Raw genomic sequence first — 17945 nt, forward strand, 5'->3', positions numbered from 1 at the left:
ACACAATGCAAATAAGAAAAAAAAAGGTGCAAGATGGAATTGTCCGTTTTTAAATACATTTACAGAGTCCGCCATTACCACCTTCTCTGGCAGGGAATTCCAAATCCTTATTGACCTAACAGTGAAGAAACCCTTTCCTACGTTGCATACGCAATTTTCTCTCCTCTAGCCTCAGCGAGTGCCCTCGTGTCCTATACAGAGTTCTTTTAATAAACAATTCCTCTGATAACTCTTTGTAATGTCCCTTTACATATTTGAAGATATTAATAATGTCTCCTCTTAGACGCCTCCTTTCCAGTGTATACATATTCAACCTAGTAAGCCTTTCCTCGTAACCAGTCCCTCTAGCCCTTTAATCAAATTAGTAGCTCGCCTCTGAACCCTTTCGAGTTCACAGATATCTTTTTTAGAATGAGGTGCCCAAAATTGAACACAATATTCCAGGTGTGGACGTACCAATGATTTGTACAACAGCAGAATTACACTCTCATCCCTTGTCTCAATTCCCCGTTTTATGCACGCAAGCACCTTACTTAACTTCTTTTCTGCACTTTGACATTGTATACGGTTATTAAGCCTATTGTCAGTACCCGCAAATCTTTTTCCAATACTGTTACCTCTAGATTTTACCCATTTAATATGTAGGATGCAAGTTTGTTTTTAGTCCCGAAATGCATAACTTTGCATTTTTCTATATTGAACCTCATTCTCCATTTAGACGCTCAGATTTCAAGTTTAGATAAGTCATTCTGTACAGACTCCACATCTATTCCCAAAATAATTACCCTATACAGTTTAGGATCATCTGCAAAGATTGACACTGTGCTTTCCAGGCCTATTTCTAGGTCATTGATAAATATGTTGAATAGTAGTACCCCGAGTATGGACCCTTGTGGTATTCCGCTGACTACTGGTGCCCAGCTGGAGGACATCCCATTGACCACTACTCACTTTACCCTGTTATCCAGCCAGTAACTTATCCATGTACAAATAGTTTTTCCTGGACCAAGCTCCTTTAATTTGATGATCAGTCTCCTGTGAGGCACTATCGAAAACCACATCCACTGCTTTTCCCTGGTCAAGATTGTCGCTCACTTCCTCATAGAAGCTAGCTAAGTTAGTTTGACATGATCTGTCCCTCACAAACCCATGTTGGTTCTTGCTAATAATCTTAGCGGTCTGCAGATACTTTGGTATGCTATCCCTTAAAATTACTTCCAATATTTTCCCCACTATAGATGTCAAACTAACCGGTCTGTAGTTACCCGGATGATTTTTAGATCCCTTTTTAAATAAGGGCACTACCTCAGCTATACACCAATCCTTCGGTACCATGCCTGACCTAGCTGAACTATTGAAAATCAAGTACAGGGGTCTTGCTAGTTGTGACCTAAGCTCCATAAGAACCCTCGGGTGAAGTCCAGCTGGGCCAGGTGATTTATTAATCTTAATTTTTGCTTAGTCTCTCCCGGACTACTTTTTCCCTTAAACAAGTATCTAGCCATGAATCATTGCTGTCACTATCATTATGCAATACTCCTACTGTCGTTCTTCTCTGGTGAACACTGATGAAAAAAATTTGTTCAGTATTTACGCTTTTATTTCATCATCATTTATCAATACTCCAAATTCATCTTTTATTGGACCTACGGTCTCCTTTTTTAACCTTTTACTGTTTATGTCTTTAAAAAACATTTTAGGTTTGGTTTTACTCTCTATAGCGATTTGCTTTTCGTTTTCAATTTTAGTTGCTCATTACTTTTTTGCATCTTTTATTGCATTCCTTGTAGTACTGGAATGGCTCCTCCTTTCGATTAGATTTAAATGCTTTGAAAGCATGCTTCTTTTTATCCATTTCTTCCTTGATCTTCTTAAGCCACATTGGTTTGAGTTTGGTACTCCTGCATTTGAATTTGTGAATATTGCTATCTAGCAACCCTTTTAAAGCATCCCACATTTCCGTAGTGTTCTTGCCACGAAACAAAACTTCCCAGCCAATGTCGTTTAGTGCACATCTCAGCATACTGAAGTTAGCTTTTCTAAAGTTAAATGTTTTGGTTGATCCCTTATAGCTATGTTTCTTGAAACTGATGTCGAATGTCGAATGTGATCATATAGTGATCACTGTTACCCATCTCTCCTTGCACAAACTGGCTCTACAGAGGCAAGATGTCCACCTCATCCTCCAATTACTCACCCCGTTCAGTGTGTATATCCTCCTCCTTACAAAGTATTAATTAATTCCCATTGGGATCCACCATCACAGGTCCCTGTGTACATTCTGGAGGCAATTGCTGGTAAAGGTCTTCCTGGAGGAATTTATAATTCATTTTGATGAACATCATCTTCTCCACATTTTGTGGAAGTAACCTCTTATGCCAACCGCTGACAAGGTTACCGGCTGCACTAAATACTCTTTCGGAGTAGACACTAGAGGGGGGAGGGGGGGCAACTTAGGTAAAATACAGCCAGTTTGTGCAAGGGCCTCCAAATTACCTCTTTTTCCTGCCAGTATACATAAGGACTGTCTGACATGCCTACTTGGATGCTGTCACCCATATAATCCTCCACCATTCTTTCAATGGTGACAGCATCATATGCAATGACAGTAGACATGTCAGTAATTGTTGGCAGCTCCTTCAGTCTGGACCAGATGTCAACACTTGCTCCTGACTGCCCTGCATCACCGCCATCGGGTGGGCTCGGAAATGTTATCCTTTTCCTCGCAGCCCCAGTTGTGCGAGAAAATTAAGGAGGAGCAGTTGATGGGTCACGTTCTGCTTGAGTTGATAATTTTCACACCAGCAGGTCTTTGAACCTCTGCAGACTTGTGTCTGCCGGAAAGAAAGATACAACGTAGGCCTTAAACATAGGATCAAGCACAATGGCCAAAATGTAGTGCTCTGATTTCAACAGTTTGACCACCCTTGAATCCTGGCAAAGCAAATGAAGGGCTCCATCCACAAGTCCAACATGCTTAGCGGAATCGCTCTGTCCTTAGCTCTGGATGTATAGTATTGAATGGCCTTTTGTTTCTCCTCCATTCTCTGAAGCCTATAGAGGGTTGAATTACACCTCGTTACCACCTCTTGCTTCAGGTGATGGCAGGGCAGGTTCAGGAGTGTTTGCTGGCACTCCAGTCTTTGGCACGCAGTCGCTGAATGTCAAAAGTGGCCCGCAATTTTTGGGCCACTCCTGCATGCCCCTGTCATTTTTCAAAAAATTCTGCACCATCAAATGAATTGTATGTGCAAAACATGGGATGTGCTGGAATTTGCCCAGATGTAATGCACGCACAATATTGGTGGCGTTGTCCGATGTCACAAATCACCGGGAGAGTCTAAGTGGTGTAAGCCATTATGCAATGATGTCCTTCAGTTTCCGTAAGAGGTTTCCAGCGATGTGCCGCTTACGAAAATTAGTGATACACAGCGTAGCCTGCCTAGGAACGAGTTGGCGTTTGTGAGATACTGCTGCTGGTGCCACTGCTGTTGTTGCTGCGGGAGGCAATACATCTACCCAGTGGGCTGTCACAGTCATGTAGTCCTTAGTTTGCCCTGCTCCACTTGTCCACATGTCCGTGATTAAGTGGACAGTGGAAACAACCGCATTTTTCAGGACACGAAGGACACTTTTCTTAATGTCCCTGTACAGTCCAGGAATCGCTCTCCTAGTGAAGTGGAATCTAGACAGGATTTGGTAATGGCGGATACCGGACGCACGTCTAAGACCAGCATAGATGTTACGGCCTCAGTAATCCGTCATATTTCATCTTCCTCGCAAAGGACTGTTGGACAGTCAATTGCTTAGTTTAAGTAGTAGTAGTTCCCCTCTGGGATGACGATCGACTCCCAGCAGCAACAACAGCAGCAGCAGGCGTACCACTCAAGGATCCTATGGAGGAATCCCGGTTAGAAGAGGACTCATCAGTGATGCCAGTGACATGGCCTGCAGGACTACTTCCATTCCTGACTGAGGAGGAAATTGACGTTGAGGGAGTTGGTGGTGTTGGTTGCAGGAGCTTGGGTACAACAGGAAGGGATTTAGGCGTCAGTGAACTGCTTACGCTATTACCCAAAGTTTCTGAACTTGACAATAGTAACATAGTAACATAGTATCTAAGGTTGAAAAAAGACAATTGTCCATCGGGTTCAACCTATTTGTGGTCTCCTATGCACGATTATTTTGTATAAAATTTTGACTGAAGTTGCTGACTGCCGTTCCGATTAACCCCTCATTTTTATAATAACCATAGTGCGTGACTATGCCCCGTAACCCTGGATATCCTTATCCATTAGGAATTTATCTAACCCATTCTTAAAGGTGTTGACTGAGTCCGCCATTACAACTCCCTCAGGCAGGGAATTCCAAACACGTATCATCCTTACCGTAAAAAAGCCTTTACGACGTATTGTGTGGAATCTCCTCTCCTCTAACCTAAGCGAGTGTCCACGAGTTTTCTGTGTTGTTCTAACCAAAAACAGGTCCTGCGCAAGAACTGTATATTGTCCCCTTATATATTTGTAAATGTTGATCATGTCCCCTCTTAATCTCTTTTCCAGTGTAAACATGCCTAGTCTTGCAAGCCTTTCCTCGTATTCCAGCGTCTCCATACCCTTAATTAGTTTGGTTGCCCGCCTTTGAACCTTTTCTAGCTCCAGGATATCCTTTTTGTAGTAAGGTGCCCAGAATTGTACACAGTATTCAAGGTGTGGCCTCACAAGTGATTTATATAAAACGGGAGTATAATACTCTCGTCCCTAGCATCAATTCCCCGTTTTATGCATGCTAATATCTTATTAGCCTTCTTTGCTGCAGTCCTACTTTGGGTACTACTGCTTAGTTTGCTATCTATGAGGACACCTAAGTCCTTTTCCAGTACAGAATCCCCTAATTGTACCCCATTTAGTAGGTAGGTGTTATTTTTGCTCTTGTTACCACAGTGCATTACCTTACACTTGTCTGTATTGAAGCGCATTCTCCATTTCGTTGCCCAAGCTTCTAATTTAACTAAGTCATTCTGAAGCGACTCAGCATCCCTCTCCGCATTTATAACTTTACACAATTTGGTATCATCTGCAAAAATTGACACCATGCTCTCTAGACCTTCTGTTAGGTCGTTAATGAAAATATTGAACAATAGCGGTCCTAATACTGAGCCTTGCGGCACACCACTTAGCACTTCAGTCCAAGTTGATAAAGATCCATTAACCACAACGCGCTGCTCCCTATTAGCTAACCAGTTTTTGACCCAAGTGCATATTGTGCTTCCTAGCCCTGATTCTTGTAGCTTGTAGATAAGTCTCATGTGTGGTACAGTATCGAACGCTTTGGCAAAATCTAAAAAGATTACATCCACCTCTTTACCCTGATCTAGGTTTGCGCTTACGGTTTCATAAAAGCCAAGTAAGTTGGTTTGACAGGATCTGTCCTTCATAAACCCATGTTGATTCCTTTTAATTACCTTATTGACTTGAAGGAACTTCTGAATACTATCTCTTAGAATACCTTCCAATACTTTCCCCACTATAGATGTAAGACTAACTGGTCTATAATTACCTGGTTCAGCTTTACTTCCCTTTTTGAATATAGGCACTACTTCCGCTATACGCCAGTCTTTGGGAATAATACCTGATAATACAGAATCCTTAAAGATCAAAAATAGCAGTTTTGCAAGTTCAGAATGAAGCTCCATTAGAACCCTTGGGTGAATACCATCGGGACCTGGTGACTTATTAATCTTTAAATGTTTTAATTGGTCACAGACTACTTCCTCGCTCAAATAAGTACCTATCAGTGGGATATTCTCATTATTGAAATTATATGTTAGTCCCTGAATTGGGTCCTCTCTAGTAAATACTGTTGAAAAAAACCTCATTTAGTGTGTCCGCTATATCATTATCATTTTTGCTAAAGACTCCCAACTTGTCTTTTAAAGGGCCTATACTCTCCTTCTTTAATCTCTTGCTATTAATGTATTTAAATAATTTTTTGGGATTTGTTTTGCTTTCCTTTGCTACTAGTTTTTCAGTTTCTACTTTAGCCGCTCTTATTTCCTTTTTGCATATTTTGTTACATTCAATGACTTCTGATGAATGTGCTGCAGGTGACGTATAAGGAAGGATGTTACTAGGTGGTTAACATCCTTACCCCTACTTGTTATGGATTGACAAAGGCAACACACGGCTTGACACCCGTTGTCAGTATTTGTGGAGAATTAATTCCACACCGAAGAGGTGGCTTTATTGATATTTTGCCCAGGCATGACAATCGGCTTTCTCATCCCACGGACAACAACTGTCTCCACTGGTGCCTTATTCAAACAAACCACATCACCATCAGAATCCTCATCGTCAACTTCCTCCTCAACGCCAGCTACACCAATATCCTCCTCATCCTGGTGTACGTCTACAGTGACATCCTCAATCTCAATATCAGCAACTGGACTGGCGGTGCTCTTCCCAGCACTTGCAGGGGGTATGCAAATCGTGGTAGGAGCCTCCTATTTCCATACAGACTTGGGAAGGTCAGGCCTAGACATAGCAACTGCGGACACACTTGGACTCTCCTTGGGGATTTGTGATATCTCTGAACGCACAGTTGTTTTTTTCCTGTGCTTTAACAAGCTTAATTTTTTGAAAATTTTCAAGAGGAGGACTTCCATCCACATGAGAAGCTGAGCCACCGGTCATGAACATAGGCCAAGGCCTTAGCCTTTCCTTGCCACTTTGTGTCGTGAATGGCATATTGCCAAATTTACATTTTTCGTCAAATAATTTGTTTGTCTTTTCTGATTTTTAATTATTGATTCTTGAATTTTACATGCCCTCTATGACATTGGGCATTGGCCTTAGCAGACGACGTTGATGGAATTGCATCGTCAATGTCATGACTGGTGGCAGCAGCAGCTTCAGCACTAGTACTAGGAAGTGGACCTTCCACTATTTTTCCCTCCAAATTGTTGTTGTCCATTTCACAGGACAGCACCCCTTTATTATTACAGCACACAGAACAGTGCCCCTTTATTTTCACAGCACCCCTGTATTCCTACAGCATACGGGACCAGTGTGCTTTTATTTGAACAACTGCACCCCTGAATTTTTACAGCATACAGGGCCAGTGTAATGTTATTTTTACAGCAGCACCCCTATATTTTTACAGCGCACAGGGCCAGTGTGCATTTCATTTTTAACAACTGCACTCCTGACTTTTTACAGCATACAGGGCCAGTGTAATATTATTTTTTAACAGCAGCACCCCCTATATTTTTACAGCATACAGGACCAGTGTGCTTTTATCTGAACAACAGAAGCACCCCTGAATTTTTACAGCATACACGACCAGTGTAATATTATTTTTTAACAGCAGCATCCCTATAGTTTTACAACATATTGTTACGTTCCTGATGCTCAGAACTGGAGAGATGTTTGTGTAGAGAGTCCAGAGCACCAGGACGTGACGCTGAAATAAGGGATGGTACGGGAATAGCCCCTAGCACCCTACCTCCGTTGTTTTACCCGTGTGGTCAGTTCACGCCTGAGTGACTATGGTTTCTTGGGCCCATGGCAGCCGCGTTTGAAGGGTGGATTAGGTCTGCCCAACTCCGATGCCCCCAGGTCTTAGAGTGAGACAAGGCGTGAACCGAGACAGGATAATAACAAGGGGACCTCTAACTAAATCAAACAGAAGCTAGGGGCTACTAACTACCCTAAAACTAAATATATGTGCGGCACGCCGCCAAAGGAAAAGAACAACAAAAGATACCACTGTCCACTCCCCCACACGGCACCGCCGAGTTCCGGGGAGGACAGTGAAAAGCGGAAACCTCCGCAAAAACCACCAATACAAAAGTAAAACAAGGACAAAGCGGCCTAGGCCGCAACATGCGGCAGAAGCCGCTACTCACGAAACCGGGAGAGAACCCTAACAAGCGAGAACCCCCAGATGACTGCAACAGGTTCACTTGGACAGAAAGGATTCCCAGGACCGGCTTCAGAACTCCAGAACTCAGGAGCACAGGGAGCAGGATCGACCAGATACAGCTGACCAGGAACAGACGCGTTGCAAGGCAGGAACAGCATACAGGAAGCTATCACCGGCGAGGCTGCAGTGTGCTGGCTCCCATAAAAAGACCCTGCTGGCTAATGACAGGAGGGCCAGCAAGACCAGCCCCCAGACCCTAATTACTAGTTGCCGTGCAGCTGCCCTGCTGCATGAGCAACTTATCAATCCTATCTGGCAACGGGGAACGTGGTCCGCCAATGGCGTCCCCGTTGCTATGGACCCAGCGGCTGAGGACGCCCGGCGTCCTAGCGTTGCCAGGGACCCGGCGGCTACAGTACGCACGGCGTCCTGGCGTTGCTAGGCGCCGGGTGGGCAGGGAGGGAGGTGCGGCGGCCGTGAGCATCGCTCGGAAGCAGACCGAGCGGCGCCGCGGACCGCGGCACCTAACACATATAGGACCAGTGTGCTTTTATTTGAACTGTACCCCTGAATTTTTACAGCATGCAGGGCCAGTATAATGTTATTTTAACAGCAGCATCCCTATATTTTTACAGCATACAGGACCAGTGTGCTTTTAATTTCTAACAACTGCACCCCTGAATTTTTACAGCATACAGGGCCAGTGTAATGTTATTTTAACAGCAGCACCCCTATACTTTGCAGCAAACAGGAGGACAGCTACACCCATGTACAGCTGCAGCACCTGTAGCAGCACATGAAACACCAGTGACAGCCAGGACAGCACCCCTATAGAGCAGAAACTAACCCCGACCGACGCCACCACCCACAGAGAGACAGAGGTCTGTCTTCCTCACTCTCCAAGTTCAGAGTGAAAATGGCGGTGATGCGCAGCTGTTTATATGGAATCCAAAACCCACGAGATTCCGACAGCGGGATGATGCCGTTTTGTCTCGTTCTGGTTTCCAAGTCTGGCGGGAAGTCCCGAGCCAGACTCGGATCCAAGCTCGGAGCGTGAAGTTCAGGGGTGTTCGGTTCTCTGGGAATCGAACCCGCTCATCTCTATTTGGTTGGTACTTTATCTCTCTCAATTTTATCCAAACGATGATGCATCTCACTCTTAAGGTGTATACACACAGTGCAATATTGCCTTGCGATTTTGACTATATAGTCAAAATCGCAAGGAAAGTTAGTGCAAATCGCAAGGTGCTAGCCACCTTGCAATACCGATGCAATCCCAATGCGCGGTCCCACTGGGTCAGTATCACAAGGTTAGATTGACTATGCAGGTAAGTCAATTTTGACTATCTAGTTACTAAAGTATAGTCAAAATTGGCACTTAGTCAAAATCGCACATAGCCAATATCGCAAGCACACATTGGGGGTAATTCAGACCTGATCGCACGCTAGCTTTTTTCACTGTGCTGCGATCAGGTCAGAACTGCGCATGCACTGCAATTCACAGTGTTGTAATGTTATTACATCAACTATATACATGTTTTTTTAAATATTTCGCAAAAGTCAACCTTTAGGACATGAAATAAAATATGTCATAAAAAACTTTTTTAAGATATGAAATAAAAGTTATATTTTAATACAAAAATTCACGTTTGTGCACCGAAAACATATCCTTTTCTCTCCTTCTTTTGCTATACGTATGCACTGCAATGCGCAGGCGTGTCGCTCGGGTTACAAAGCGGATCATTGCTGTGCGATGGGCTTTACGAAGAATCCATTTGCATAGCCTATCGCAAGGAGATTGACAGGAAGAGTTTGTGGGTGGCAACTGACCATTTTCAGGGAGTGGTTGGAAAAACAGAGGCGTTTCCAAACGTTTGCAGGGCGGGTGTCTGACATCAATTCCGGTCCTGGACAGGCTGAAGTGATCACAGCGGCTGAGTAAGTCCTGGGCTACTCAGAAACTGCAAAAGATCTTTTCGTACCACTCGGCTGCACATGTGATTGCACACTTGCACAGCTAAAATACACTCCCCTGTAGGCGGCGACTGTCTGATCGCAGCGCTGCAAAAAACTGCTAGCGAGCGATCAGGTCTGAATTAACCCCATAGTCAATATCGCATAGTCCATATCGCATAGTCAAAATCGAAGATATCCAAAATCTCACCATGTGTATGCACCTTAATACTCCAAAGTATTTGCAACAATGCCACCTCTTTGAGGTCCCTGTTCAACAAGGGCAACCAACAAGATGGGTTCCTCAAATACAATGTGACTCACTGAGTGCTATGCAGAGCTGTAGTGATTAGATACATGAGAGAGGAGGGAAAATTATGAATTTTCACACCACTCTATAATTAGATGAAGCACACTTGTATTCTCTTCCGAAATGTCCGAGAGACTCACAAAATTTGGGGAGATTTTCCAGACTCCCGGAAGAGCAATATACACTTTCACAGTGCAAAACTGCATTGATGACCTTTGATACTTATCCCCTGGACTTGTGCTCCAAGATCTCCCAGAATGAAGGTCAAAACTGGCCGAAAGTATGGATTGAAACTTTCAAGAGTGTTCTTCTAACTTTTTTTTGTTATTAGCGAAACCTCATCTCCTCCCAGTCCTCAAATCCCTGGCATCTTTTAGCTACTTTTAACTCCCTCCTCTGCTCACCCCTGAATTCCCTTTCTCTCTGCCTTCGACTTTGCCACCTACTTCACATCTTAAATTGACTCGATACATCAGGACATTATATCCCACCAGACCCTCAACAACCTGTCCTCTTTTTTCCCCAGACCACCCCTCCCCATTAATTCTACCAACTCTGACTACTTTTATCCCCTGTATCTGGGGATAAATTCATGGCCCACATCAGGTGCTCCCCCCCACCTCCTCACTTGACTCTTTTCCCTCCTGCCTCCTCTGCTACCTCTCTCCTTCTGCCTGTTCCCATCTTGCCCACCACCTTAATATCTCCCTCTCTTTAGGCACTGAACCTCCTGCCTTCAAGCATGCTCTTGTCTCCCCTAATCTTAAAAACCTACCCTTGATCCTAACACTAGGGTAGGCAATCTCGGCATTGGCGAGATAATGAGATTTTGGCCTTAAATCATCAGGATTTGAGTCTCGGGATTGGAGCTTCCAATCCTGGGATCAGTCAGCGCATGCGCTTTTTTTTATGCGGGCAACACTGAGCACCTGCAGTAAACTACTCAGAGGCTGCCCGGCTCCCCCTGCTCCTGGCTGTGTGCAACATGATGTGACATCAGAGGTCAAGCTGCGCAGCCTGATGTTCTTTCGATTTTTCTTTCCTTCCACTCCCTGCTTGACCAATTTCAGTCTGGTTTCTGTCACCTGCATTCCACTCTGCATTCTGCCTTCATGAAAGTAAGCAATGACCTCCTTGCTGCTAAATCCAAGGGCCACTGCTCTCTGCTTATTCTCCTCATCTTCTCTGCTGCTTTTGACACTGTGGACCACCCTCTCCTCCTGCAAATCCTTCACTACCCTAGTCTGCATGATACTCTCCTTTCCTGGCTGTCCTCTTGCCATTCTGACCGTTTCTTATCCGTCTCCTATCATGACTTGACTTTTCCCACCACTTCCACTAACAGTAGGTGTTCCACAAGAGTCTGTTCTTGTACCTTTCCTTTTCTCCCTCTATAAGTCCTCTTTATGTGAACTCATTAGCTCTTTAGACCTCCAATATCAGTTCTATGCTGATGATATTTAGACCTACTCTATCTCCTCTGACCTCCCGCCTTGTATCACCAAATGTCCCTTTGCTATCTCTTCTTGAATATCCCATCGCTTTAAACTTAACATGTCTAAGACTGAGCTGATCATCTTCCCACCCTCCCACAATTTCATCATCTATTGATGGCACAACTATCTCCTCTAGCCCACAAGTGTGCTGTCCTGGAGTTATCCTCGACTCCTTCCCCTCTTTCAAACCACACATTCAGTACCTTTCACAGTTCTGCAGTTTCCATCTCAAAAATGCTTCTCCAATTCAAGCTTCTTACACTAATAAAACCTTAACCCATTCCTGTCCATTCACATCTCTGACCTTATCTCCCTTTACACTTCCGCTCCACAAATGCATGTCGTCTCTGATGCTGATTACCTCCTATCAGTCCAACCTCCAAGATTTTAAATGTGCTTCTGCTTATCAGACTCTCCACCTCTCTACAAAACTTCAAATGGGCTCTCAAAACCAACTTCTTCATCAAACACAGCCACCTCTCATCCTAACCCTCTGTTCCATGCTCACTGTCTACCCATCTGCATCATCCCTGTCTGTCTGCCCCTTCCCATTAGAATGTAAGCCCCCACGAGAGGGCCCTATCCTCTCATGTGCTCTCCTTCTGTCATAGACTATCATTTACTCCATACGCCCTACAATGGCACCAAACCCACGTTTCTGCCACCCTGACACTTATTTCAGTGCAGGGCCGTAACTACATGTGTGGCAGGTGTGCTTGGCACACAGCACAGTCGCCCTGAGGGCGCAACTGCCCGCATTCCCTACAGTCAGCGGCATTGTAATGAGTCAAATTGACTCATTACAAGCCGCCTGTGTGTGCCCACTGCATTATCGAGGAGAGGCACAGCTCTGGGGGCAGGTGAGAAGGAAGAGGAGGGAGGGGGGAGGAGGGAGCTACTGTACAGTACACTGTAATTGGTGGGGAAGTGCATCCCAGCATTCACAGCAGCGGCGGCCAGCTTATGTGGAAGGAGAGGGACAGCTTCATGCGGCGGCACCACCAATTACAGTGCGCTGCTGCAGCTCCCTCCTCCCCCTCCCTCCCTGGGATCTGCCAGCAGCTGCACCAAGGAGCCTGACTGCCTGAGCCAGTGGAGACAGTAAGTATAATCTATTCTGTCTGTCTATCTATCTATCTATCTATTCTCTCTGTCTGCCGCAATGTGTAAAAAGGGGACACTGTCTGCCGTAATGTGTAATAGGGGACGCTGTCTGCCGTAATGTGTAATAAGGGAATGCTGTCTGTCAGAATGTGTAATAAGGGGATGCTGTCTGCCGTAATGTATAATAAGGGGACGCTGTCTGCCGGAATGTGTAATAAGGGGACGCTGTCTGCTGTAATGTGTAAAAAGGGGGACGCTGTCTGCTGTAATGTAGCTCCAACCATGCACAGCTGTGCGTTCAGCTGTGCATTCCTATCTCTAAGCGTTTTGAAAAAATAAGATTTTACTTACCGATAAATCTATTTCTCGGAGTCCGTAGTGGATGCTGGGGTTCCTGAAAGGACCATGGGGAATAGCGGCTCCGCAGGAGACAGGGCACAAAAAGTAAAGCTTTTCCAGATCAGGTGGTGTGCACTGGCTCCTCCCCCTATGACCCTCCTCCAGACTCCAGTTAGGTACTGTGCCCGGACGAGCGTACACAATAAGGGAGGATTTTGAATCCCGGGTAAGACTCATACCAGCCACACCAATCACACCGTACAACTTGTGATCTAAACCCAGTTAACAGTATGATAACAGCGGAGCCTCTGAAAGATGGCTTCCTTCAACAATAACCCGAATTAGTTAACAATAACTATGTACAATTATTGCAGATAATCCGCACTTGGGATGGGCGCCCAGCATCCACTACGGACTCCGAGAAATAGATTTATCGGTAAGTAAAATCTTATTTTCTCTATCGTCCTAGTGGATGCTGGGGTTCCTGAAAGGACCATGGGGATTATACCAAAGCTCCCAAACGGGCGGGAGAGTGCGGATGACTCTGCAGCACCGAATGAGAGAACTCCAGGTCCTCCTTAGCCAGAGTATCAAATTTGTAAAATTTTACAAACGTGTTCTCCCCTGACCACGTAGCTGCTCGGCAAAGTTGTAATGCCGAGACCCCTCGGGCAGCCGCCCAAGATGAGCCCACCTTCCTTGTGGAGTGGGCCTTTACAGATTTAGGCTGTGGCAGGCCTGCCACAGAATGTGCAAGTTGGATTGTGCTACAGATCCAACGAGCAATCGTCTGCTTAGACGCAGGAGCACCCATCTTGTTGGGTGCATACAATATAAACAACGAGTCAGATTTTCTGACTCCAGCTGTCCTTGCAATATATATTTTTAATGCTCTGACAACGTCCAGTAACTTGGAGTCCTCCAAGTCACTTGTAGCCGCAGGCACTACAATAGGCTGGTTCAGATGAAATGCTGACACCACCTTAGGGAGAAAATGCGGACGAGTCCGCAGTTCTGCCCTGTCCGAATGGAAAATCAGATATGGGCTTTTGTAAGATAAAGCTGCCAGTTCTGACACTCTCCTGGCCGAAGCCAGGGCTAGAAGCATGGTCACTTTCCATGTGAGATATTTCAAATCCACCTTCTTTAGTGGTTCAAACCAATGAGATTTTAGAAAGTCCAAAACCACATTGAGATCCCACGGTGCCACTGGAGGCACCACAGGAGGCTGTATATGTAGCACTCCCTTAACAAAGGTCTGGACTTCAGGGACTGAAGCCAATTCTTTTTGAAAGAAAATCGACAGGGCCGAAATTTGAACCTTAATAGATCCCAATTTGAGACCCATAGACAATCCTGATTGCAGGAAATGTAGGAATCGACCCAGTTGAAATTCCTCCGTCGGAGCACTCCGATCTTCGCACCACGCAACATATTTTCGCCAAATTCGGTGATAATGTTGCACGGTTACTTCCTTCCTTGCTTTAATCAAAGTAGGAATGACTTCTTCCGGCATGCCTTTTTCCTTTAGGATCCGGCGTTCAACCGCCATGCCGTCAAACGCAGCCGCGGTAAGTCTTGAAACAGACAGGGACCCTGCTGAAGCAAGTCCCTCCTTAGAGGTAGAGGCCACGGATCTTCCGTGATCATCTCTTGAAGTTCCGGGTACCAAGTCCTTCTTGGCCAATCCGGAACCACTAGTATCGTCCTTACGCCTCTTTGCCGTATAATTCTCAATACTTTTGGTATGAGAGGCAGAGGAGGAAACACATACACCGACTGGTACACCCAAGGCGTTACCAGCGCGTCCACAGCTATTGCCTGCGGATCTCTTGACCTGGCGCAATACCTGTCCAGTTTTTTGTTGAGGCGAGACGCCATCATGTCCACCATTGGTCTTTCCCAACGGGTTACCAGCAAGTGGAAGACTTCTGGATGAAGTCCCCACTCTCCCGGGTGAAGATCGTGTCTGCTGAGGAAGTCTGCTTCCCAGTTGTCCACTCCCGGGATGAACACTGCTGACAGTGCTATCACATGATTCTCTGCCCAGCGAAGAATCCTTGCAGCTTCTGCCATTGCACTCCTGCTTCTTGTGCCGCCCTGTCTGTTCACATGGGCGACTGCCGTGATGTTGTCCGACTGGATCAACACCGGTTTTCCCTGAAGCAGAGGTTCTGCCTGGCTTAGAGCATTGTATATTGCTCTTAGTTCCAGAATGTTTATGTGAAGAGACGTTTCCAGGCTCGTCCATACTCCCTGGAAGTTTCTTCCTTGTGTGACTGCTCCCCAGCCTCTCAGGCTGGCGTCCGTGGTCACCAGGATCCAATCCTGTATGCCGAATCTGCGGCCCTCCAATAGATGAGCACTCTGCAACCACCACAGAAGAGACACCCTTGTCCTTGGAGACAGGGTTATCCGCAGGTGCATCTGAAGATGCGACCCTGACCATTTGTCCAACAGATCCCTTTGGAAAATTCTTGCGTGGAATCTGCCGAATGGAATTGCTTCGTAAGAAGCCACCATTTTTCCCAGGACTCTTGTGCATTGATGTACAGACACCTTTCCTGGTTTTAGGAGGTTCCTGACAAGCTCGGATAACTCCTTGGCTTTTTCCTCCGGGAGAAAAACCTTTTTCTGAACCGTGTCCAGAATCATCCCTAGGAACAGCAGACGAGTTGTCGGCATTAACTGGGATTTTGGAATATTCAGAATCCACCCGTGCTGTTTTAGCACTTCTTGCGACAGTGCTAATCCCATCTCTAGCTGTTCTCTGGACCTTGCCCTTATTAGGAGATCGTCCAAGTATGGGATAATTAATATGCCTTTTCTTCGAAGAAGAATCATCATCTCGGCCATTACCTTTGTAAAGACCCGAGGTGCCGTGGACAATCCGAACGGCAGCGTCTGAAACTGATAGTGACAGTTTTGTACAACGAAACTGAGGTACCCCTGGTGTGAGGGGTAAATTGGAACGTGGAGATACGCATCCTTGATGTCCAAGGATACCATAAAGTCCCCCTCTTCCAGGTTCGCTATCACTGCTCTGAGTGACTCCATCTTGAACTTGAACTTCTTTATGTACAGGTTCAAGGACTTCAGATTTAGAATAGGCCTTACCGAGCCATCCGGCTTCGGTACCACAAAAAGAGTGGTATAATACCCCTTCCCTTGTTGTAGAAGAGGTACCTTGACTATCACCTGCTGAGAGTACAGCTTGTGAATGGCTTCCAAAACCGTCTCCCTTTCGGAGGGGGACGTTGGTAAAGCAGACTTCAGGAAACGGCGAGGTGGATCTGTCTCTAATTCCAACCTGTACCCCTGAGATATTATCTGCAGGATCCAGGGATCTACCTGCGAGTGAGCCCACTGCGCGCTGTAATTTTTGAGACGACCACCCACCGTCCCCGAGTCCGCTTGAGAAGCCCCAGCGTCATGCTGAGGCTTTTGTAGAAGCCGGGGAAGGCTTCTGTTCCTGGGAAGGAGCTGCCTGTTGCTGTCTCTTCCCTCGACCTCTGCCTCGTGGCAGATATGAATAGCCCTTTGCTCTCTTATTTTTAAAGGAACGAAAGGGCTGCGGTTGAAAAGTCGGTGCCTTTTTCTGTTGGGGAGTGACTTGAGGTAGAAAGGTGGATTTCCCGGCTGTAGCCGTGGCCACCAAATCTGATAGACCGACTCCAAATAACTCCTCCCCTTTATACGGCAAAACTTCCATATGTCGTTTTGAATCCACATCGCCTGTCCACTGTCGCGTCCATAAAGCTCTTCTGGCCGAAATGGACCTAGCACTTACCCGTGATGCCAGTGTGCAGATATCCCTCTGTGCATCACGCATATAAAGAAATGCATCCTTTATTTGTTCTGACGACAGTAAAATATTGTCCCTGTCCAGGGTATCAATATTTTCAATCAGGGACTCTGACCAAACTACCCCAGCACTGCACATCCAGGCAGTCGCTATAGCTGGTCGTAGTATAACACCTGCATGTGTGTATATACTTTTTTGGATATTTTCCATCCTCCTATCTGATGGATCTTTAAGTGCGGCCGTCTCAGGAGAGGGTAACGCCACTTGTTTAGATAAGCGTGTTAGCGCCTTGTCCACCCTAGGAGGTGTTTCCCAGCGCTCCCTAACCTCTGGCGGGAAAGGGTATAATGCCAATAATTTCTTTGAAATTATCAGCTTTTTATCAGGGGCAACCCACGCTTCATTACACACGTCATTTAATTCTTCTGATTCAGGAAAAACTATAGGTAGTTTTTTCACACCCCACATAATACCCTGTTTAGTGGTACCTGTAGTATCAGCTAAATGTAACGCCTCCTTCATTGCCAAAATCATATAACGTGTGGCCCCACTGGAAAATACGGTTGATTCGTCACCGTCACCACTGGAGTCAGTGTCTGGGTCTGTGTCGACCGACTGAGGCAAAGGGCGTTTCACAGCCCCTGACGGTGTTTGAGTCGCCTGGACAGGCACTAATTGATTGTCCGGCCGTCTCATGTCGTCAAACGACTGCTTTAGCGTGTTGACACTATCCCGTAGTTCCATAAATAAAGGCATCCATTCTGGTGTCGACTCCCTAGGGGGTGACATCCTCATATTTGGCAATTGCTCCGCCTCCACACCAATATCGTCATCATACATGTCGACACACACGTACCGACACACAGCAGACACACAGGGAATGCTCCTAACGAAGACAGGACCCACTAGCCCTTTGGGGAGACAGAGGGAGAGTTTGCCAGCACACACCAAAAGCGCTATATATAACAGGGATAGCCTTATAATAAGTGCTCCCTTATAGCTGCTTTATATATAT

The 17945-nt window shown here is 45.8% G+C and overlaps 1 protein-coding gene across 4 annotated transcripts in view; it reads right to left on the minus strand.

The window, feature by feature from the left end:
* TNRC18 (trinucleotide repeat containing 18) overlaps positions 1-17945 on the minus strand; it is a 1076633-nt gene that overhangs the window by 261685 nt on the left and 797003 nt on the right. The window lies entirely within an intron of this gene.

The sequence above is a fragment of the Pseudophryne corroboree genome, chromosome 7, assembly GCF_028390025.1.
Source record: "Pseudophryne corroboree isolate aPseCor3 chromosome 7, aPseCor3.hap2, whole genome shotgun sequence".
Taxonomy (NCBI): Eukaryota; Metazoa; Chordata; class Amphibia; order Anura; family Myobatrachidae; genus Pseudophryne; species Pseudophryne corroboree.